Genomic DNA, 24,110 nt, shown 5'->3' on the forward strand with positions numbered 1-24,110 from the left:
CCTTAATGTTGGATGGGCAGCCCTGTCAATTATCTAAATTGTTTTATTAATGGCCTCAATTGACCATTGACAGGTTGGCAGGCAAACTGCTAATTCGGCTGAGCTCCCGCTGACCTGAAAATTGAAATGAGGCGGGGTGATGTCGGGAGTTCCGCCCAACGTTATCCCGCGTCATTTTACATGTCGGCGAGCGGGCCCATGTGTTTCACCTCACACTGGTCTCTTTTTCCACATCATTTAGTTTACCAACCAGCACCTCAGTGGATAGGCATTCAGCTGTGTTCACTGAGCAAAGCAAACCCATACTAACAATGTAACACTACCCTGAGGAACTCCTGCAGTGATGTCTTGGAACTGAGATGATTGACCTTCAACAACCACAACTATCTCCCTTTGTGCTGGGTATGACTCCAACCAGCAGAGAGTTTTCCTTCTGATTCCCAGTGACTCCAGGTTTGTTAGGGTTCCTTGATGCCACACTCACTCAAATGCTGCCTTGATGTCGAGGACAGTCACTCTCACCTCACCTCGGGAGTTCAGCTCTTTTGTACATGTTTGATCCAAGGCTGTAATGAGGTCAGGAGCTGAGTGACCCTGGCGGAACCCAAACTGAGCATCAGTGAGCAGGTTATTGCTAAACAAGTGCTGCTTAATAGCAGTGTTGATGACCATTACTTTGCTGATGATGGAGAGTAGACTGATGGGGAGGTAATTGGCTGGGTTGGATTTGACCTGCTTTTTGTGTACAGGGCATACCTGGGCAATTTTCCACATTGCCGGGTAGATACCAGTGTGCAATGTATATATATATATCTCGCATCCTAGTTAATCATACTAGATCCTCACAGAAAGATGTAATATCTAAAGAGACAGAGCAATTACAAAGTTGATCAGTTGAACTGGATGAGCACTCAGACGAGACCAGATGCTAGTGTTGATTTGTTGGAGTTAAATACTACAATGGAATGTACAAAAGTAGTCATTGTTTTAAGGACAAATAAAACATTTAAAAAAATTAAATCTGGAGAAATCTGAACTTAGTTCTCATCCTTTGGTGCCCCCAAAAGCACAAAGCTAATCATTTTTCATGATGCTTATCTTTCTGGTAGATATTCCACTGTTACTAGTTTCATAATATTCCTGGTGGGTTCAAGTGAGGAAATGTTGTCCATTACCTTGAGAATTTAAGAAAATAAAAGCACACTTTATTGAAAGTACTTTAGCTGTTAAAGCACTGGCTCTTGTGGACAGATGTGGAGATGGGATTCTGTTTGTCAAATGTTTTAACTGTACAATGGACGTACTGAAGATACTATTCCAACCAAATGGATAATCTTTCATTGTGGGATAATGTCCACTCTATGAAAGGTCTGAGTGAGAGAAGGATACAGGTTGATCTTGTTGACTTGAATAAATACTGTAGAGAAAGGAAGTGTCTAAAACTAAATGGGTGGATGCAATCATTAACTGTTGGGCAGTTTTCCAAAAAGAGTTGCAGATACAAAGAAATGTTAGGAGTCCTGGAGGAGGGGCATCTTATAAAGTAATACTTTGTACAGAACATGGACATCTTTGATTTAATTTGTCTTGAAAATTTGGTAGTACACATAAGTCTTTATTTAAGTTTTTATTTAATGAGAGAATTATAACTATATAACTAACTGGGGATTTGAGTTCCTGTAAAGAGGAGTAGTGTATCTTTATAAATAAAAGCTTAGAGAGAGTACAGACTCAGTTCCAGTTCTATATTTCACCAACTGCCTTTCTAAAGCAGTGAGCACTATGGCAATCACTGACAGCGTTTAGTCATCAGCTTATTCCAGTCACATTGTTCCCAGGCCACAGTTCCCTATTATAATTTCTTCCTTTTTTCACTTTCACATTTTGTAATATTGGATTGTCTTGGTTTTTGCACCAAAACTGGGAAGCTGCCATTTAAATTCTTTTAAAATTTGATTACATTTCATGAAGCAAGAAGCTGGTCAGATGCTAATACCGGGGAGGCTTTAATTGCTGAAGACAATCCTTGTCTCAGCCTAACTTCCGGTGCTTTGGCTCTTCTGTGTGATGATTATGAAAATGTGGTGTTTGAAGTTGCTGCTCTCCATGGAGTGATTGAAGCAGCCAGCCAGCGCACAGTTGATTGTATCAAAAGATTACAGATGAAGACACAGGATTTTCGTTATTGTGAAACTCGGTAGGTACTAATATAGAACAAGTTGTAAGTCTCCCAGCTGGTCATCCAGTGATAGATTCAATTTGGATGTATTTTCTAGTACATGGGAAGAGGGAATTTTATCTACAAGGATCATTTAGGTTTGGGTATGAGTAGGTGGTGAAAACCAGGAAAATTGCAAGCGTCTTGGGAAACCAATTCCAACTGGCTGACTTTGGGTTTAACCAGATGCATTAGGCTTTGTGCACACCCCCCAATGAGAGAGGTTGGCTGCCTATGTGTTAAACTGTAAAACGTTAATTACTCAAAGCAATATTTCAATTAATTTTCAGTGCATTCACACGAGATTGATTAAACAGTCCATGGAAAGCAAAGAGAACACAGCTGTATCAAACTCATGGAAACAATGCAATCAATAAAATACTTGGAGCGAAGAAGCAACAAGGGGTGGAAAACACTAGTGGGAGTTGTCTATAGACCTCCAAGCAGTAGTGGCATTAAACAGGAAATTAGAGATGCATGTAACAAGGGTGCTACAGTAATCATGGGTGACTTTAAACTACATATAGACTTGGCAAACCAAATTAGTGGGTGAAATCCTGGAGCGTGTACGAGATGGTTCTTTTAGACCAGTACATCGAGGAACCAATGAGGGAATAGGCTATCCTAAATTTTGTATTGTGCAATGAGAAGGGTTTAATTAATAATCTTGTTGTATGGGGTCCTTTAGGGAACAGTGACCACAACATGATAGGATTCTTCATTACGTGAAGGAAAGTCAAGTAGTCCGATCTAAATGAAGGAAACTATGGGGGTATGAGGCATGAGTTGGCGAAGATGGGTTGGGGAACTTCATTAAAAGGCATGATGGTAGATAGGCAGTGGCTAATATATAAGACATTGCAATAGTTATACATTCATTTCTGTCACAAAAACACAACAAGAAAACAGCCCAACCCTGGCTAACAAAAGAATTTAAGGACAGCATTAGATCCAAAGAGGAGTTACATAAAGTTGCTAGAAAAAGCAGCAAGCCTGAGGATTGGAAGCAGTTTAGTATTCAGCAAAGGAGGACCAAGAGATTGATTAAGAGGGGAAAAACAGAGTAAGCAGACTGTAAAAGTTTCTTTAAGTATGTAAAAATAAAAAGATTAGTGAAGACAAATGTAGGTCTTTATAGTCCGAAACAGGAGAATTTATAATAGAAAACAAGGAAATGGGAGAACAATTAAACAATTACTTTAGTTCTGTCTTGATGGAGGAAGACACAAATAAATTCCCAGAAATACTAGGGAACCAAGGGTTGAGGAGGAAGAATTGAAGGAAATTAGTATTACTAAATCAATAGTGCTGGAGAAATTAATGGGACTGAAAGCCAATAAATCCCCAGGGCCCAATAATGTACACCCCAAAGTACTAAAGGAGGTGGCCGTGGAAATAGTGGATGTGTTGGTTGTCATCTTCCAAATTCTGTAGATTCTGGAACAGTCCTGGCAGATTGGAGTGGTAAATATAACCCCACAATTTAAAAAAGGAGGGAGGGAGAAAACAGGGAATTATAGATCGGTTAGCCTAACATCATTAGTAGGGAAAATGCTAGAGTCTATTATAAAGGATGTGATGACAGGGCACTTAGAAAATATCAACAGGATTAGACAAAATCAACATGGATTTATGAAAAGGAAATTATGTTTGACAAACCTACTGCAGTTTTTTAAAGACGTAACAAGCAAAATAGATAAGGGAGAACCAGTGGATGTGGTGTATTTGGCTTTTCAGAAAACTTTTGATAAAGTCCCTCATAAAAGCTTAGTGTAAAATTAAAGGACATAGGATTGGGAGTAATATATTGGCATGAGTCAAGAATTGATTAGCAGACAGGAAGCAGAGAGCAGGAATAAATGAGTCTTTTTTGGAGTGACAGGCAGTGACTTGTGGGGCACTGCAAGGATCAGTGCTTGGGCCTCAGCTATTCACAAGGTATATCAATGATTTGGATGAGGGAACCAAATGTAATATTTCCAACTTTGCTGATGACAGGAAACTCAGTGGGAATGTGAGTAATGAGGAGGGTGTTAAGAGGCTTCAGGGCGATTTAGACAAGTTGAGTGAGTGGGCAAATGGATGACAGATGCAGTATATCGTGGATAAGTGTGAAGTTATATACTTCAGTAATAAAAACAGAATGACAGAGTATTATTTAAATGGTGATAGACTGGGAAATGTTTATGTACAAAGGGACCTGGGTGTCCTTGTACACCAATCACTGAAAGTGAGCATGCAGATGCAGCAAGCAGCTAAGAAGGCAAATGGAATGTTGGTCTTCATTGCGAGAGGCCTCGGGTACAGGAGCAAAGATGTCTTACTGCAGCTGTACAAGGCCTTGGTGAGACCACACCTGCAGTATTGTGTGCCGTTTTGATCTCCTTACCTAAGAAAGGATATACTTGTCTGAGAGGGAGTGCAGCGAATGTTCACCAAACTGATTCCTGAGATGGCAGGATTGTTGTATGAGGAGAGGTTGGGCTGACTAGGCCTGTATTTACTGGAGTTTAGAAGAATGAGAAGGGATAAACATAAAATTCTGACAGGGATGGACAGGGATGATATTTCCTCTGGCTGGGGGATTTAGAGGGAGGGGGAAGGAGGTGGGAGGGAGGGGGAAGGAGTGGGGAAGGAGGGGGAAGGAGTGGGGAGGGAGGGGAAGGAGGGGGAGGGAGGGGGAAGGAGGGGGGGTGGGAGGGGGGGAAGGAGGGGGGGCGGGAGGGGGGTAGGAGGGGGAGGGGGGACGGAGGGGGAGTGGAAGGGAGGGGGGAGAGCTGGGGAGCGGGGGGCAGGAGGAGGAGGAGGAGGTCGGGGGGAGGGGGAGGGAGGAGGAGGAGTGGGAGAGGAGGGGTGGAGGGGGAGGAGGGGAGGAGTGGAGGAGGGGGAGGGGAGGGAGGAGGGGGAGGAGTGGGGGAAGGAGAGGTGGGAGGGGGAGGTGGGAGGGGGAGGTGGTAGGGGGAGGGGCTGAGGGGAGAGGAGAGCGGGAGATGGGGAGAGGAGGAGGTGGGGAGGGGGAGGTGATTGGGGAGTGGGGAGGGGAGTGGGGGAATGGGGTGGGGGAGGGGGAGGGGAGCAGGATGGGGAGTGGAACAGGAAAGAATGGAGTGGGAGAGAGAAAGGCGGGAGAGGGAGGGGAGCAGGAGTGCGAGCGTGTGAAGAAAAGAAAGTGGAACAGGATAGAATGGGGCGGGAGCAGGAGAGGGAGGGGTGATTGTAGAGAGGATGTGGAGCAGGAGAGAGAGATGGGAGCTGGAGAGGGAGAGTAGAACAGGAGTGAGTGGAGCAACAGAGAGAGTGGTGCAGAGAAGAAACAGTTGAGCAGAGAGGCAGTGGAGCAGAGGGGAGAGAATGGAGCAGGAGAAAGTGCGGAACAGGAAAGAGAGTGGAGCAGCAGAGGACAGAGCAGAGGAGAGCACGGAGCAAGAGCGCAAGAGTGGGGAGAGCACGTAGCAGGGGAGAATGCGCAGCAGGAGAGAGCACAGCAGGAGAGAGCACAGCAGGGGAGAATGCGTAGCAGGGGAGAATGCGTAGCAGGGGAGAATGCGTAGCAGGGGAGAATGCGCAGCAGGAGAGAGCACAGCAGGAGAGCATATGGATCAAGAGAGTGAATGAATCAGGAGAGAGAGTGGAGCAAAAGAGAGAGACTGGAGCAGGAGGGAGGGTGGAGCAAGAGAGAGAGTGAGGCATGGCATAAAATGAAGTGGGAGAGAGTGGGGAGCAGGAGAGTGGGGAGCAGGAGAGTGGGGAGCAGGAGAGGGGTGGGCAGGAGAGTGCGGAGCAGGAGAGTGGGGAGCAGGAGAGGGGTGGGCAGGAGAGTGGGGAGTAGGAGAGTGGGGAGCAGGAGAGTGGGGAGCAGGAGAGGGGTGGGCAGGAGAGTGGGGAGCAGGAGAGTGGGGAACAGGAGAGGGGTGGGCAGGAGAGGGGTGGGCAGGAGAGTGGGGAGCAGGAGAGTGGGGAGCAGGAGAGGGGTGGGCAGGAGAGTGGGGAGCAGGAGAGTGGGGAGCAGGAGAGTGGGGAGCAGGGGGGTGGGCAGGAGATTGGGGGTAGCAGGAGGGAGCGGGGAGCAGGAGAGAGGGGGGCGGGAGAGTGAGGGGCGGGAGAGTGAGGGGCGGGAGAGTGAGGGGCGGGAGAGTGAGGGGCGGGAGAGTGAGGGGCGGGAGAGTGAGGGGCGGGAGAGTGAGGGGCGGGAGAGTGAGGGGCGGGAGAGTGAGGGGCGGGAGAGTGAGGGGCGGGAGAGTGAGGGGCGGGAGAGTGAGGGGCGGGAGAGTGAGGGGCGGGAGAGGGGTGGGCGGGAGAGGGGTGGGCGGGAGAGGGGTGGGCGGGAGACGGGTGGGCGGGAGACGGGTGGGCGGGAGACGGGTGGGCGGGAGACGGGTGGGCGGGAGAGGGGTGGGCGGGAGAGGGGTGGGCGGGAGAGGGGTGGGCGGGAGAGGGGTGGGCGGGAGAGGCGTGGGCAGGAGAGTGGGGGAGCAGGAGAGGGGGGGAGCAGGAGGGAGTGGGAGCAGGGGAAGGAGAAGAAGAGAGGGGGAGAATAGGCAGGTGTAGAGGAGAGATTGGAGCAGAGGAGAGTGAGTGCAACAGCAGAGGAGAGAGTGTGGAGCAGGAATCAGGAAAGAGAATGGAGCAGCAAGGGCGCAAGAGTGCTGCAGGGCAGAGAGCACAGCAATCGGGAGAGCGGAGCAGGAATGTGTGTGGATCAGGAGAGAGTGAAGCAGGAGAGAGAGCTGAGCAGGATTGCAGGAGAGAGGAGAGCTGGGAGAGGGGGAGGCAGGAGAGCGACAGCTGAGCAGGGGAGAAAGAGAGAGTGTGGAACAGGAGAGAGAGTATGGACCAGGGAGAGGGAAGGGAGCAGGAGAGGGAAGGGAGCAGGGGGGGGAGGGGAGCAGGAGGGGGAGGGGAGCAGGAAGGGGAGGGGAGCAGGAGGGGGAGGGGAGCAGGAGGGGGAGGGGAGCAGGAGGGGGGGAGCAGGAGCGAGAGGGGAGAAGGAGCGAGAGGGGAGAAGGCGGGGGAGGGGAGCGAGAGGGGAGCAGGAGGGGGAGGGGAGCAGGAGGGGGAGGGGAGCAGGAGGGGGAGGGGAGCAGGAGGGGGAGGGGAGCAGGAGGGGGAGGGGAGCAGGGAGGGGAGCAGGAGTGGGAGGGGAGCATGGGGGAGAGTGGAACAGGATAGACAGAAGCGAGAGAGAGAAGGTTGGGGGAGGGAGTGCAAGAGAGGGAAGGAGAAACAGAAACAAAAGTGGAACCGGATGGAATGGAGCAGGGTAGAATGGGGTGGGGTGGGGTGGGGTGGGGTGAGGTGGGAGAATAGAAGGGGGAGCAGGAGAAGAGAGGGGGGAAGAGGGGGAAGATGGGGCAAGAAGGAGAAGAGAGGGGGAGCGGGAGAAGAGAGAAGGGGGCAAGAGAAGAAAGGGGGAGCGGGAGAAGAAAGGGGGTAGCAGGAGAAGAGAGGGGGGAGGGGGGCAGAGGGGGTAGAGGGGAGGGAGGGGGGTAAAGAGGGAGAGGGGTGAGTGGGAGAAGAGGAGGGAAGAAGGAGATGAGAGGGGGAGCTGGGGAAGAGAGGTGGGGCAGGAGAAGAGAGGGGGAGCAGGAGAAGAGAGGGGGGAGAGTGAGAAGAGAGGGAGGAGCGGGAGAAGAGAGGGGAAGCGGGAAAAGAGAGTGGGGAGATGGGTGAGAGGGGGGACCGGGAAAAGAGGGGGGAAGAAGGAGAAGAGAGTGGGGAGCGGTAGAAGAGAGTGCGGAGTGGGAGAAGAGAGGGGGGAGTGGGAGAAGAGAGGGGTGAGCGGGAGAAGAGAGGGAGGAGCGGGAGAAGAGAGGGGGGAGCGGGAGAAGAGAGGGGGGAGCGGGAGAAGAGAGGGGGGAGCGGGAAAAGAGAGGGGGGAGCGTGAGAAGAGAGGGAGGAGCGGGAGAAGAGAGCGGGGAGCGGGAGAAGAGAGGAGATAGCGCTAGAAGAGAGGGTGGAGGGGTGAACGGGAGCAGAGAGGGGGAGAGGTAGAAGAGAGTGAGGATATGGGGGAGAGGGGGGAGAGGGGGGAGCGGGGGGAGAGGGTGGAAGAAGGAGAAGAGAGGGGGGAGTGGTAGAATAGAGGGGGGAGCGGGAGAAGCGAGGCAGGAGTGGGAGAAGAGGGGGGAGTGGGAGAAGAGAGCGGGGAGCAGGAAAAGAGAGCGGGGAGCAGGAAAAGAGAGCGGGGAGCGGGAAAAGAGAGGGGGGAGTGGGAAAAGAGAGGGGGAGCTGGAGAAGAGAGCGGAAGAGAGGGGGAAGTGGGAGAAGAGAGGGGGGAGCGGGAGAAGAGAGGGGGGAGCGGGAGAAGAGAGGGGGAAGCGGGAGAAGAGAGGGGGAAGCGGGAGAAGAGAGGGGGAAGCGGGAGAAGAGAGGGGAAGCGGGAGAAGAGAGGGGGGAGCAGGAGAAGAGAAGGGGGAGAGGGGGGAGGTGGAGAAGAGAGGGGGGAGCAGGAGAAGAGAGGGGGAAGCAGGAGAAGAGAGGGGGAAGCAGGAGAAGAGAGGGGGGAGCGGGAGAAGAGAGGGGGGAGTGGGAGAAGAGAGGGGGGAGCGGGAGAAGAGAAGGGGGAGAGGGGGGAGGTGGAGAAGGAGGGGGAGCTGGAGAGGGGTGAGTGGGAGAAGAGGAGGGAAGAAGGAGATGAGAGGGGGAGCTGGGGAAGAGAGGAGGGGCAGGAGAAGAGATGGGGAGGGGGGGCAGGAGAAGAGAGGGGGAGAAGAGAGGGGGAGCGGGAGAAGAGAGTGCGGAGATGGGTGAGAGGGGGGACGGGGAGAAGAGGGGAGAAGAAGGAGAAGAGAGTGGGGAGTGGTAGAAGAGAGTGCGGAGTGGGAGAAGAGAGGGGGGAGTGGGAGAAGAGAGGGGTGAGCGGGAGAAGAGAGGAGGGAGCGGGAGAAGAGAGGGGGGAGTGGTAGAAGAGAGTGCGGAGTGGGAGAAGAGAGGGGGGAGTGGGAGAAGAGAGGGGTGAGCGGGAGAAGAGAGGAGGGAGCGGGAGAAGAGAGGGGGGAGCGGGAGAAGAGAGGGGGGAGCCGGAGAAGAGAGGGGGGAGCTGGAGAAGAGAGGGGGGAGCCGGAGAAGAGAGGGGGGAGTGTGAGAAGAGAGGGAGGAGCGGGTGAAGAGAGGGGGGGAGCGGGAGAAGAGAGGGGGGAGCCGGAGAAGAGAGGGGGGAGCCGGAGAAGAGAGGGGGGAGCCGGAGAAGAGAGGGGGGAGCGTGAGAAGAGAGGGAGGAGTGGGTGAAGAGAGCGGGGAGCGGGAGAAGAGAGGAGATAGTGCTAGAAGAGAGGGTGGAGGGGGGAACGGGAGCAGAGAGGGGGAGAGGTAGAAGAGAGTGAGGATATGAGGGAGAGGGGGGAGAGGGGGGAGCGGGGGGAGAGAGGGGGGAGCGGGGGAGAGAGGGGGGAGCGGGGGGAGAGAGGGGGGAGCGGGAGAAGAGAGGGGGGAGCGGGAGAAGAGGGGGGGAGCAGGAGAAGAGAAGGCGGAGGGGGGGTGGGAGCAGAGGGAAGGGAGCGGAGAGAAGAGAGTGGGGAGATGGGAGTGGGGGGAATCGGAGAAGAGGGGGGAAGAAAGAGAAGAGATGGGGGAGTGGTAGAAGCGAGGGGGGAGCGGTAGAAGCGAGGGGGGAGCTGGAGAAGAAGGGGGACTGGAGAAGAGAGGGGGAGCAGGAGAAGAGGGGGGAGCGGCAGAAGAGAGGGGGGAGCAGCAGAAGAGAGGGGTGAGGGGGGGGAAGGGGGAGAATTAGGGGAAGCTGGAGAGGAGAGAGGAGAGAGGAGGAGGAGGGGGAGAGGGGGTAGAGGGGGGAGCGGGAGAAGAGAAGGGTGGAAGGATGTGAGGGGGGGAGCTGGGTACAGAGGGGGGAGTGGGAGAAGAGAGGGGGGAGAGGGAGAAAAGAGGCGGGAGAGGTAGAAGAGATGGGGGAGGGGGGAACGGGAGCAGAGAGGGGGAGCGGGAGAAGAGAGTGAGGAGATGGGGAGAGGGGGGAGCAGGGGAAGAGGGGGAGCGGGAGAAGAGGGGGGAAGAAGGAGAAGAGAGTGGGGAGCGGTAGAAGAGACGGGGCAGCGGGAGAAGCGAGGTGGGAGAGGGGGGAGAGGGGAGAGCGGGAGAAGGGAGGGGGAGCGGGAGAAGGGAGGTGGGAGAGGGGGAGAGGGGAGAGCGGGAGAAGGGAGGGGGGAGTGGGAGAAGCGAGGGGGAGCGGGAGAAGCGAGGGGGAGCGGGAGAAGCGAGGGGGAGCGGGAGAAGTGAGGGGGAGCGGTAGAAGCGAGGGGGGAGCGGTAGAAGCGAGGGGGGAGCTGGAGAAGAGGGGGGACTGGAGAAGAGAGGGGGAGCAGGAGAAGAGGGGGAGCGGCAGAAGAGAGGGGGGAGCAGCAGAAGAAAGGGGTGAGAGGGGGGGAAGGGGGAGAATTAGGGGGAAGCTTGAGAAGAGAGAGGAGAGAGGGGGAGGATGGGGAGAGGGGGGAGAGGGGGGAGCGGGAGAAGAGACCGGTGGAAGGAGATGAGGGCGGGAGCTGGGTTCAGAGGGGGGAGTGGGAGAAGAGAGGTGGGAGAGGGGGGAGAGGGGAGAGCGGGAGAAGGGAGGGGGGAGCGGGCGAAGCGAGGTGGGAGAGGGGGGAGAAGCGAGGTGGGAGAGGGGGGAGAGGGGGGAGTGGGAGAAGAGAGGGGGAGCGGGAGAAGAGAGGGGGAGCGGGAGAAGAGTGGGGGAGCGGGAGAAGAGAGGGGTGAGCGGGAGAAGACAGGGGTGAGCGGGAGAAGAGAGGGAGGAGCGGGAGAAGACAGGGAGGAGCGGGAGAAGACAGGGAGGAGCGGGAGAAGAGAGGGTGGAGCGGGAGAAGAGAGGGAGGAGCGGGAAAAGAGAGGGGGAGCGTGAGAAGAGAGGGAGGAGCGGGAGAAGAGAGCGGGGAGCGGGAGAAGAGAGGAGATAGCGCTAGAAGAGAGGGTGGAGGGGGCAACGAGAGCAGAGAGGGGGAGAGGTAGAAGAGAGTGAGGATATGGGGGAGAGGGGGGAGCGGGGGGAGAGTGGGGAAGAAGAAGAGAGGGGGGAGTGGTAGAATAGAGGGGGGAGCGGGAGAAGCGAGGCAGGAGTGGAAGAGAGGGGGAGCGGGAAAAGAGAGCGGGGAGTGGGAAAAGAGAGGGGGCAGCAGGAAAAGAGAGGGGAGCGGGAGGAGACGAGGGAGTGGGAGAAGAGGGGGAGAGCGGGAGAAGAGGGGGGGAGCGGGAGAAGAGGGGGGGAGCGGGAGAAGAGGGGGGGAGCGGGAGAAGAGGGGGAGAGTGGGAGAAGAGAGGGGGAGCGGGAGAAGAGGGGGGGAGCGGGAGAAGAGGGGGGGAGCGGGAGAAGAGGGGGGGAGTGGGAGAAGAGGGGGGGAGCGGGAGAAGAGGGGGGAGCGGGAGAAGAGGGGGAGAGGAGCAAGATAATGAGTAGGCAGGAGAAAGGGTGAAAGGGATAAAATGGAACTCGATAGAATGGAGCAGGAGAGAGTGGAGTGGGAGACAGAGGGGAAAAGGAGTAAGGGCATTTAGGAGAGTGAGAGGGGTGCAGGAGAGCAAGTTGGGAGCAGGAGAGTGAGAGAGGAACAGGAGAAGAGAGAGAACGGGGGGCAGCAGAGCGAGGGAGAAGCAGGAGAAGGAGAGCAGAGCAGGAGAACGAGAGTGGAGCAGGAGAACGAGAGCTGAGCAGGAGTGAGTGTCGAGCAGCAGAGGAGATAAGGTGGAGCAGCAGAGGAGAGAGAGTGGAGCAAAGACAGTTGAGCATAGGAAGGAGCAGTGATGAGAAAATAATGCAGGAGAAAGAGTGGAGCAGGAAAGAGAGCGAAACAGCAGAGGAAAGAGAGTGGAGCAGGGGAGAGCGAGCAGGAGAGTGACAGCGCAAGTGAGGAGAGAGCAGAGCTGAGGAGAGTGTGGAGCAGCAGAAGAGCAAGAGCGCAGCAGGGTGGAGAGAGCAGAAGGGGAGAGCGTAGCAGGAGAGCATGTGGATCAAGAGAGAGGGATTGGAGCAAGAGAGAAAGATCGGGGCAATAGAGAAAGATTGGAGCAGGAGAGAGAGATTAAAGCAGGAGAGAGTGTGTGGAACCAGGGATAGGGTGCAGCAGGAGTGAGGTTGGAGCCGGAGATGGTGGTGAGCAGAAGAATGGGGGGTGCAGGAGATGGAAGGGGGCAGGAGAAGGAAGGGGGCAGGAGAAGGAGGGGTGCAGGAGATGGAGGGAAGCAGAAAATGGAAGGGAGCAGGAGATGGAGGGGAGCAGGAGATGGAGGGGAGCAGGAAATTGAGGGGAGCAGGATTGAGAGAGTGGAACGGGATAGAATGGAATCGGAAAGAGTGAAGCAGGAGAGAAAAGGGCAGGAGAGGGAGGGGCAAGCATATGGGAGGGGAGAGCGGATGGGAGGGGAAAGCGGATGGGAGGGGAGAGCGGATGGGAGGGGAGAGCGGATGGGAGGGGAGAGCGGATGGGAGAGCGGATGGGAGGGGAGGGGAGAGCGGATGGGAGGGGAGGGCGGATGGGATGGTAGAGCAGAAGGAAGAGGAGAGGAGGAGATGAAGGGGAGCAGGAGATGGGGGGAGCAGGAGATTGAGGGGAGCCGGAGGTGGAGGGGAGCCGGAGGTGGAGGGGAGCTGGAGGGGTAGTGGAACGGGATGGTGTGAAGCGGGGGAGGAGAGAAGGAGGAGGAGTGGAGGAGCGGTAGGAGCAGCAGGGATCAGGAAGGAGAGCGGAATGAGATAGAGTGAAGCGCGGGAGAGAGAAGCGCGGGAGAGAGAAGGGCGGGAGAGAGAAGGGCGGGAGAGAGAAGGGCGGGAGAGAGAAGGGCGGGAGAGAGAAGGGCGGGAGAGAGAAGGGCGGGAGAGAGAAGGGCGGGAGAGGGAGGACAGTGCAAGAGAGGAAAAGGGAGCAGAAAAGAAAATGGAACAGGATAGAATGGGGCGGGATAGAATGGGGCGGGGCAGAATGGGGCAGAGGTGGAGAAGATAGGAGTAGCTGGAGAAGAAAGGGGCAGAAGAGAGGTGGGAGCGGGAGAAGAGATGGGGGAGCGGGAGCAGAGAGGGGGAGCGGGAGAAGAGAAGGGGGAGCGGGAGAAGAGAAGGGGGAGCGGGAGAATAGAAGGGGGAGCGGGAGAAGAGAAGGGGGAGCGGGAGGAGAGAAGGGGGAGCGGGAGGAGAGAAGGGGGAGCGGGAGAATAGAAGGGGGAGCGGGAGAAGAGAAGGGGGAGCGGGAGGAGAGAAGGGGGAGCGGGAGGAGAGAAGGGGGAGCGGGAGGAGAGAAGGGGGAGCGGGAGAAGAGAGGGAGTGGAGCAGGATAAAGAGTAGGCAGGAGAAAGGGTGAAAGGGATAGAATGGAGCAGGAGGGAGTGGAGTGGGAGAGAGAGCGGCAAAGGAGTAAGGGGACGTAGGAGAGCGAGAGGGGAGCAGGAGAGCGAGGGGGGAGCAGGAGAGCGAGAGGGCAGCAGGAGAGCGAGAGGGGAGCAGGAGAGCGAGAGGGGAGCAGGAGAGCGAGAGGGGAGCAGGAGAGCGAGAGGGGAGCAGGAGAGCGAGAGGGGAACAGGAGAAGAGAGAGAACGGGAGGCAGCAGAGTGAGGGAAGAGCAGGAGAATGAGAGCGGAGCAGGAGAACGAGAGCGAAGCAGGAGAATGAGACCGGAGCAGGAGAACTAGAGCAGAGCAGGAGTGAGTGTGGAGCAGCAGAGGAGAGAGAGTGGAGCAAAGACAGCTGAGCATAGGAAGGAGCAGTGGTGAGAGAATTGAGCGTGGGAAAGAGTGGAGCAGAGGAAAGAGAGCGGGGCACCAGAGGAAAGAGAGTAGAGCAGGATAGAGCGAGGAGGAGAGAGACAGCACAGCAGAGCGAGAGCGGAGCAGGAGAACGAGAGCGGAGCAGCAGTGAGTGTGGTGCAGCAGCGGAGATAAGATGGAGCAGCAGAGGAAAGAGAGTGGAGCAGGAGAGACCAAGCAGGAGACAGACAGCGCAGCAGAGGAGAGAGCAGAGCTGAGGAGAGTGTGGTGCAGCAGCAGAGCAAGAGCTCAGCAGAGTTGAGAGTTCAGAAGGGGAAAGCGTAGCAGGAGAGGGAAGGGGGCAGGAGAGGGAAGGGAGCAGGAGAGGAAAGGGGGCAGGAGAGGGAAGGGGGCAGGAGAGGGAAGGGGGCTGGAGAGGGAAGGGGGCTGGAGAGGGAAGGGGGCTGGAGAGGGAAGGGGGCTGGAGAGGGAAGGGGGCAGGAGAAGGAAGGGGGCAGGAGAGGGAAGGGGGCAGGAGAGGGAGGGTGTCATGAGATGGAGGGGAGCAGGAGCGAGAGAGTGGAACGGGATAGAAACTAGGAAGTTCTGAGGAACAAAGGGACCTTGGCGTGTGTGTCCATAGATCTCTGAAGGCAGAGGGGCATGTTAGTGGGGTGGTGAAAAAGGCAAATGGGACACTTGCCTTTATCAATCGAGGCATAGATTACAGAAGTAGGGAGGTCATGTTGGAATTGTATAGAACCTTGGTGAGGCCACAGCTGGAGTACTGTGTGCAGTTCTGGTCGCCACATTATAGGAAGGATATGATTGCACTGGAGGGGGTGCAGAGGAGATTCACCAGGATGTTGACTGGGATGAAACATTGAAGTTATGAAGAGAGGTTGGATAGGCTTGGGTTGTTTTCGTTGGAGCAGAGAAGACTGAGGGGCGACCTGATCGAGGTGTACAAGATTATGAGGGGCATGGACAGGGTGGATAGGGAACAGCTGTTCCCCTCAGTTGAAGGCTCAGTCACAAGGGGGCATAAGTTCAAGGTGAGGGGCAGGAGGTTTAGGGGGGATGTGAGGAAAAACCTTTTTACCTAGAGGGTGGTGACGGTCTGGAATGCACTGCCAGGGAGGGTGGTGGAGGCGAGTTGCCTCACATCCTTTAAAAAGTACCTGGATGAGCACTTGGCACGTCATAACATTCAAGGCTATGAGCCAAGTGCTGGTAAATGGGATTAGGTAGGTAGGTCAATTGTTTCCCCCATGTCGGTGCAGACTCGATGGGCTGAAGGGCCTCTTCTGCACAGTGATTCTGTGGAGGAGTGAGAGAGAGAGAGAGAGTGCAGTCGGAGAGAACGAGTGGAGCAGGAAATTGCAGCTGGAGAGTTGGTGCAGCAGGAGAGAGAGAGAGAGTGGAGCAGGAGAGAGGGGGAGCAGGAGAGAGAGTGAATTGGGAGAGAGCATGGAGGGGAGAGAGCACAGCAGAGGAGAGAGCGCAGCAGGGGAGAGAGAGGGGAGCAAGAGAGAGGGAGAGCAGTAATAAGAGTAGAGCAGGAGAGAGTGTATTGGGAGAGAGTGTGGAGCGGGAGAATGAATGGAACGGGAGAGCTTGTGGATCAGGACAAAATTTAGCAGGAGAGTGTGTAGAGCAGGGGAGAGTGCACAGCAGTGGAGAGAGTGGAGCAGTGGAGAGAGAGAGTGGAGCAGGAGAGAGGGTTAGCAGGAGTGAGAGGGGAGCCCGAGAGGGTGGAGCAGGAGAGAGAGTCGATCAGGATGGAGCATGAGAGTGAGTGGAGCAGGAGAGAGATTGGACCAGGAGAGAGATTGGAGCAGGAGACAGAGTGGGAAAGCAGAGAGAGTGGGACAGCAGAGAAAGTGGATCAGGAGAGACAGCGGGGGAGAGGAGAGAGAGTGGAACAGGAGAGAGATTGGACCAGGAGAGAGATTGGAGCAGGAGACAGAGTGGGAAAGCAGAGAGAGTGGGACAGCAGAGAAAGTGGATCAGGAGAGACAACGGGGGAGAGGAGAGAGAGTGGAACAGGAGAGAGAATGGAGCAGTAGAAAGAGTGGAGCAGCGGAGAGAGAGTGGAGCAGGAGAGACAGGCAGCAAGAGTGAGAGTGGAGCAGGAGAAAGTGTGGATCAGGGGAGGACATGGATCAGGAGAGAGCATGGAGTGGGTGAGTAAGTGTAGTGGGAGAGATTGTAGATCAAGAGAGCGAGAGCGGAGCAGGATTGAGAGTGGAGCAGGATTGAGAGTGGAGCAGGATTGAGAGTGGAGCAGGATTGAGAGTGGAGCAGGTTAGATTGGACACACTAGAGTGGGGCAGTGGAGAGTGGAGTGGGAGAGGCTGAAGCTGGAGAGAGCGCAGCAGGGGAGAGCACAGAGCATCGGAGTGGGAGAGTGGAGCAGGAGTGGGAGAGTGGAGCAGGAGAGAGAGAGTGGAGCAGGAGAGAGAGAGCATGCAGTCATAGAGGCCGAGTGGAGCAGGAGAGAGATTGGAGCTGGAGAGTGATTGCAGCTGTAGATTTGGTGCAGCAGGAAAGAGAGACAGTGGACAGGAGAGAGTGGAGCAGGAGAGGGATTGTAGCAGAAGAGAGAGTGGAGCAAGAGAGAAGGATGGAGCAGGAGAGGGTGAGGAGCTGGAGAGAGAGTGTAGCGGGATAAAATGGATGCACCAGAGTGCAGGAGAGTGTGGAGTGGGTGAAAATGAAGCTGGGGAGAGAGAGCAGGGGATGGAGCGCAGCAGGGGAGAGAGTGCAGCAGGGGAGAGTGTGGAGCAGCAGAGAGAGAGAGTTAAGCAGGAGATGGGGGTAGCTAGAGAGAGGGGGAACAAGAGAGAGGGGTAGCAGTGAGTGGAGCAGGAGAGAGACTGTATTGGGAGAGAGCATGTAGCGGGAGAGTGAATGGAGCGGGAGAGCTTGTGGATCAGGAGAGTGAGAGTCGAGCAGGAAAGAATGGAGAGCAGGAGAGGGAGGTTGGAGTGCAGCAGGGGAGAGGCACATAGGGGAGAGTGTGGAGCAATAAAGAGAGGGAGTGGAGCAGGAGAGAGGGTTAGTGGAGAGAGAGTGGAGCAGGATACACAGTGGAGCAGGAGAGAGCGTGGTGCAGAAGAGATAGAATGTCAGGAAGGGGAGAGTCGAGCAGGAGAGAGCATACAGCAGGAGAGACAGTGGAGCAGGAGAGACAATGGAGCAGGGGTGAGGGTGGTTAGGAGAGAGAGTGTTGCAGGAGAGATAATGGATCAGGAGAGAGTATGGAGCAGGAGAGAATGCACAGATGGAGAGAGTGGATCAGCAGAGAATTGATCAGGAGAGAGTGTGGATCAGGGAAGAGTGTGGAGCAGAAGAGAGAGAGAGTCAAGCAGGAGAGAGGTTGGAGCAGGAGAGAGTGTGGAGCAGGAGAGACTGTGGAGCAGGAGAGAGTGCGAAAAGCAGGAGAGAGTGTGGAGCAGGGGAGAGAGAGCATGAAGCAGGGGAGAGCGTGGCCAGGGGAGTGTGTGGAGCAGGAGAGAGTGTGGAGCGGGAGAGACAGAGTGGAGCAGGGGAGTCAGAGCGAGTCGGGAGAGAGCAGTGGAGTGGGAGAGTGAATGGAGCTGGAGAGACAGTAGAGCGGAAGATTGTGTGGAGCAGAAGAAAGCATAGGGCAAGAGAGAGTGTGGAGCAGGAGAGACAGTGGATTAGGAGAGAGTGTGGAGCAGGAGAGAGTGTGGAGCAGGAGAGAGTGTAGAGCAGGAGAGATAGAGTGTCGGGAAGGGGAGAGTCGAGCAGGAGAGAGAGAGCATAGAGCAGGAGAGACAGTGGAGAAGGGGTGAGAGTGCAGCAGGAGAGAGAGTGGTGTAGGAGAGAGAGTGGTGCAGGAGAGATAATGGATCGGGAGAGAGTGTGGAGCATGAGACTATGCACATAGCGAGAGAGTAGATCAGGAGAGAGGGTGGAGCAGGAGAGACTGAGGAGCAGGAGAGACAGAGTGGAGCAGAGGAGTCAGAGCGGGTCGGATGTGAGCATGGAGCAGGAGAGACAATGGAGCGGAAGAGTGTGTGGAGCAGGAGAGAGCGAGAACCGGGACAGAGAGTGGAGCAAGAGAGAGTGTCGAGCAGGAGAGAGAGAGTGTCGAGCAGGAGAGAGAGAGTGTAGTGCAGGAGATACATGGGAGCAGGAGATACAGTGGAGCAGGAGAGAGCGAGTAGCTGGAGACAGTGTGAAGCAGGGGAGAGTGTAGAGCTTGAGAAAGAGTGGAGCAAGAGAGAGTGTGGAGCAGGAGGGTGTGTAGAGCAGGAGAGAGCATCAGGCAGGAGAGACAGTGGGTTAGGAGAGCATGTGCAGCAGGGGAGAGTGGAGCAGGAGAGAGTGTAGAGCAGGAGACACAGTGGAGTAGGAGACAGTGTGGAGCAGGAGAGAACATAGGGCAGGAGAGACAGTGGATTAGGAGAGCGTGCGGAGCAGGGGAGAGTGTGGAGCAGGAGAGAGTTTGGAGCAGGAGAGAGTTTGGTGCAGGAGAGAGCGCGGAGCTGGAGAGAGAGTAGAGTGGACTAAAGTGGACATGCCAGACTGAGGTGAGAGAGAGAGGAGCAGGAGAGATGGTGGATCGGGAGAGAGTGTGGAGCAGGAGAGAGCGAGTCAAGCAGGAGAGAGAGTGGAGCATGAGAGAGTTTGGAGCAGGAGAGACTGGAGCAGGATAGACAGTGGAGCAGGAAGGATTGCGAAAAGCAGGAGAGATTGTGGAGCAGGGGAGAGTGAGCGTGGAGCAGGAGAGAGCATGGAGCAGGAGAGACAGACTGGAGCAGAGGAGACAGAGTGGGTCGGGAGAGAGCATGGAGCAGGAGAGAGCGTGGAGCAGGAGAGAGTGTGGAGCGGGATAAAGTGGACATGCCAGACTCGGGTGGGAGAGAGTGGAGTGGGAGAAAATGAAGCAGGAGAGAGCGCAGCAGGAGAGAGAGTGCAGCAGGGGACAGAGTGGTGTAGGAAAGAGTGGTGCAGGAGAGAGTGGTGCAGAAGAGAGAGAGTCAAGCAGGAGGGAGAGTGGAGCTTGAGAGAGTTTGGAGCAGGAGAGACTGTGGAGCAAGAGAGAGTGCAAAAAGCAGGAGAGAGAGCATGAAGCAGGGGACTCCGTGGACAGGAGAGTGTGTGGAGCAGGAGAGACAGAGTGGAGCAGGGGAGTCAGAGCAGGTCGGGAGAGTGGGTGGAGTGGGAGAGTGAATAGAGCTGGAGAGACAGTGGAGGGGAAGAGTGTGTGGAGCAGGATAGAGTGTGGAGGAGGAGAGAGCATGGAGCAGGAGAGACAATGGATTAGGAGAGAGTGTGGAGCAGGAGAGAGTGTGGAGCAGGAGAGAGTGTGGAGCAGGAGAGATAGAGTGTCGGATAGGGGAGAGTCGAGCAGGAGGGAGAGAGCATAGAGCAGGAGAGACAGTGGAGAAGGGGTGAGAGTGGAGCAGGAGAGAGTGCAGAGCAGGAGAGATAGTGGATCGAGAGAGAGTGGTGCAGGAGAATGTGCGCAGATGGAGGGAGTGGATCAGGAGAAAATTGATCAGGAGAGACAGTGGATCTGGGGAGAGTCTCGAGCAGAAGAGAGAGAGTCAAGCAGGAGAGAGAGTGGAGCAGGAGAGACTGTGGAGCAGGAGAGAGTGTAAAAAGCAGGAGAGAGTGTGGAGTAGAGGAGAGTGAGCATAGAGCAGGAGCCTGGACAGGAGAGAGTGTGGAGCAGGAGAAAGTGTGGAACAGGAGAGAGTGTGGAGCAGGAGAGAGTGTGGAACAGGAGAGACAGAGTGGAGCAGGGGAGACAGAGCGGGTCAGGTGAGAGCGTGGAGCGGGAGAATGAATGGAGCTGGAGAGGCAATGGAGCAGGAGAGAGTGTGGAGTGGAAGAGTGTGCGGAGCAGGAGAGATAGAGTTTTGGGAAGGGGAGAGTGGAGCAGGTGAGACCATAGAGCAGGAGAGCCAGTGGAGCCGGAGAGAGTGTGGACAGGAGACAGCGTGGAAAGGGGACAGTGTGGAGCAAGGAGAGAGAGCGGGGCAGGAGAGAGCGTGGGGCAGGAGAGGTAGAATGTCAGGAAGGGGAGAGTCGAGCAGGAGAGAGCATAGAGCAGGAGAGACAATGGAGCAGGGGTGAGGGAGGTTAGGAGAGAGAGTGCTGCAGTAGAGATAATGGATCGGGAGAGAGTATGCACAGATGGAGAGAGTGGATCAGGAGAGAATTGATCAGGAGAGAGTGTGGATCAGGGAAGAGAGTGAGAGTCAAGCAGGAGAGACTGTGGAGCGGGAGAGACTGTGGAGCAGGAGAGAGTGCGAAAAGCGGGAGAGAGAGCATGAAGCAGGGGAGAGCGTGGCCAGGAGAGTGTGTGCAGCAGGAGAGAGTGTGGAGCAGAAGAGACAGAGTGGAGCAGGGGAGTCAGAGCGAGTCGGGAGAGAGCAGTGGAGTGGGAGAGTGAATGGAACTGGAGAGACAGTAGAGCGGAAGATTGTGTGGAGCAGGAGAAAGCATGTGGCAAGAGAGAGTGTGGAGCAGGAGAGATAGAGTGTCGGGAAGCGGAGAGTCGAGCAGGGGAGAGAGAGCGTAGAGCAGGAGAGACAGTGGAGAAGGGGTGAGAGTGCAGCTGGAGAGAGAGTGGTGTAGGAGAGATTGTGGAGCATGAGACTATGCACATAGGGAGAGAATGGAGCAGGAGAGAATTGGTCAGGCGAGAGGGTATGGAGCAGGAGAGACAGTGGAGCAGGAGAGAGTGAGGAGCAGGGGAGAGAGAGCATGAAGCAGGGGAGAGCATGGAGCAGGAGAGACAGAGTGGAGCAGAGGAGTGAGAGCGGGTTGGGTGAGAGCGTGGAGCTGGAGAGACAATGGAGCAGAAGAGTGTGTGGAGCAGGAGAGAGCGAGAACCGGGAGAGAGCATGGAGCAGGAGAGAGAGAGTGTCGAGCAGGAGAGAGAGAGTGTCCAGCAGGAGAGAGAGTGTGTAGTGCAGGAGAGACAGTGGAGCAGGAGAGACAGTGGAGCAGGAGAGAGCGATTAGCTGGAGACAGTGTGAAGCAGGGGAGAGTGTAGAGCTTGAGAAAGAGTGGAGCAAGAGAGAATGTGGAGCAGGAGGGTGTGTAGAGCAGGAGAGACAGTGGAGCAGGAGAGAGCGTAGGGCAGGAGAGACAGTGGAACAGGAGAGCGTGTGGAGCAGGAGAGAGTGCAGAGCTGGAGAGAGAGTAGGGTGGACTAAAGTGGACACGCCAGACTGAGGTGAGAGAGAGAGGAGCAGGAGAGATGGTGGATCGGGAGAGAGTGTGGAGCAGGAGAGAGTCAAGCAGGAGAGAAAGTGGAGCATGAGAGAGTTTGGAGCAGGATAGACAGTGGAGCAGGAAGGATTGTGAAAAGCAGGAGAGATTGTGGAGCAGGGGAGAGAGAGCGTGGAGCAGGAGAGAGCATGGAGCAGGAGAGACAGACTGGAGCAGAGGAGACAGATTGGGTCGGGAGAGAGCATGGAGCAGGAGAGAGCGTGGAGCAGGAGAGAGCGTGGAGCAGGAGCTGAAGAGAGAGAGTGGAGCGGGATAAAGTGGCCATGCCAGACTCGGGTGGGAGAGAGTGGAGTGGGAGAGAGTGGAGTGGGAGAAAATGAAGTGGGAGAGAGCGCAGCAGGAGAGAGAGTGCAGCAGGGGAGAGGGTGGAGCAGGAGAGAGTGATAGCGGAGCAGGAGAGAATTGATTAGGAGAGAGATGGATCAGGGGAGAGTATGGAGCAGAAGAGAGAGAGTCAAGCAGGAGAGAGAGTGGAGCTTGAGAGAGCTTGGAGCAGGAGAGACTGTGGAGCAAGAGAGAGTGCAAAAAGCAGGAGAGAGAGCATGAAGCAGGAGAGAGAGCATGAAGCAGGGGAGACCGTGGACAGGAGAGTGTGTGGAGCAGGAGAGAGTGTGGAGCAGGAGAGGCAGAGTGGAGCAGGGGACTCAGAGCAGGTCGGGAGAGAGGGTGGAGTGGGAGAGTGAATAGAGCTGGAGAGACAGTAGAGCGGAAGAGTATGTGGAGCAGGAGAGACAATGGATTAGGAGAGAGTGTGGAGCAGGAGAGAGTGTGGAGCAGGAGAGATAGAGTGTCTGGAAGGGGAGAGTCGAGCAGGAGGGAGAGAGCATAGAGCAGGAGAGACAGTGGAGAAGGGGTGAGAGCGGAGCAGCAGAGAGAGCAGAGCATGAGAGATAGTGGATCGAGAGAGAGTGGTGCAGGAGAATGTGCGCAGATGGAGGGAGTGGATCAGGAGAAAATTGATCAGGAGAGACAGTGGATCAGGAGAGAGACAGTGGATCAGGGGAGAGACAGTGGATCAGGGGAGAGTCTGGAGCAACCTGGCAATGGGAATGCATTGGGGAGCCATCCCGTGTGGCTCCCATTCTCCCTCGGTCACCATGGAGCTGGGAAAGTTCAGCCTGTTGAATTGAATTCGACAACATACCATGGGCAAACTTAAGAGAGAGAGTGGAGCATGAGAGACTGTGGAGCAGGAGAGAGTGTGGAGTAGAGGAGAGTGAGCATAGAGCAGGAGCCTGGACAGGAGAGAGCATGGAGCAGGAGAGACAGAGTGGAGCAGGGGAGACAGAGCGGGTCGGGTGAGAGCATGGATCGGGAGAATGAATGGAGCTGGAGAGGCAATGGAGCAGGAGAGAGTGTGGAGTGGAAGGAGTGTGGGGAGAAGGAGAGATAGAGTGTTGGGAAGGGGAGAGTGGAGCAGGTGAGACCATAGAGCAGGAGAGCCAGTGGAGCAGGAGAGAGCATGGACAGGAGAGAGCGTGGACAGGGGACAGTGTGGTGAAGGGAGAGAGCGTGGAGCAGGGAAAGAGCGGGGGGCAGAAGAGAGCATGGGGCAGGAAAGAGCGTGGGGAAGGATAGGTAGAATGTCAGGAAGGGGAGAGTCGAGCAGGAGAGAGCATAGAGCAGGAAAGACAGTGGAGCAGAAGAGACAATGGAGCAGGGGTGAGGGAGGTTAGGAGAAAGAGTGTTGCAGGAGAGATAATGGATTGGGAGAGAGTATGGATCAGGAGAGTCTGCACAGATGGAGAGAGTAGATCAGGAGAGAGTGTGGATCAGGGAAGAGTGTGGAGCGGAAGAGAGAGAGAGTCAAGCAGGAGAGACTGTGGAGCAGGAGAGAGTGTGGAGCAGGGGATAGAGAGCATGAAGCAGGGGAGAGCATGGCCAGGAGAGTGTGTGGAGCAGGAGAGAGTGTGGAGCAGAAGAGACAGAGTGGAGCAGGGGAGTCAGAGCGAGTCGGGAGAGAGCAGTGGAGTGGGAGAATGAATGGAGCTGGAGAGTCAGTGGAGCGGAAGATTGTGTGGAGCAGAAGAAAGCATAGGGCAAGAGAGAGTGTGGAGCAGGAGAGACAGTGTATTAGGAGAGAGTGTGGAGCAGGAGAGATAGAGTGTCGGGAAGGGGAGAGTCGAGCAGGAGAGAGAGAGCGTGGAGCAGGAGAGACAGTGGAGAAGGGGTGTGAGTGCCGCAGGAGAGAGAGTGGTGCAGGAGAGAGTGTGGAGCAGGAGACTATGCACATAGGGAGAAAGTGGATCAGGAGAGAATTGATCAGGAGAGAGGGTATGGAGCAGGAGAGACTGAAGAGCAGGAGAGACTGAAGAGCAGGAGAGACTGTGGAGCAGGAGAGAGTGCAAAAAACAGGAGAGAGTGTCGAGCAGGAGAGAGAGAGTGTAGTGCAGGAGATACAGTGGAGCAGGAGAGACAGTGGAGCAGGAGAGAGCGAGTAGCTGGAGACAGTGTGAAGCAGGGGAGAGTGTAGAGCTTGAGAAAGAGTGGAGCAAGAGAGCGTGGAGCAGGAGGGTGTGTAGAGCCGGAGAGAGCGTAGGGCAGGAGAGACATTGGATTAGGAGAGCGTGTGGAGGAGGAGAGAGTGTGGAGCAGGAGAGAGTGGGGAGCAGGAGAGAGTGTGGAGCAGGAGAGAGTTTGGTGCAGGAGAGAGAGCGGAGCTGGAGAGAGAGTAGAGTGGACTAAAGTGGGCACGCCAGACGGAGGTGAGAGAGAGTGGAGCAGGAGAGAGCGATAGCGGAGCAGGAGAGAGAGAGGAGCAGGAGAGATGGTGGATCGGGAGAGAGTGTGGAGCAGAAGAGAGAGAGTCAAGCAGGAGAGAGAGTGGAGCATGAGAGAGTTTGGAGCAGGAGAGATTGGAGCAGGATAGACAGTGGAGCAGGAAGGATTGCGAAAAGCAGGAGAGATTGTGGAGCAGGGGAGAGAGATTGTGGAG

Source organism: Cetorhinus maximus, chromosome 21 (genome assembly GCF_964194155.1).
Source record: "Cetorhinus maximus chromosome 21, sCetMax3.hap1.1, whole genome shotgun sequence".
Taxonomy (NCBI): domain Eukaryota; kingdom Metazoa; phylum Chordata; class Chondrichthyes; order Lamniformes; family Cetorhinidae; genus Cetorhinus; species Cetorhinus maximus.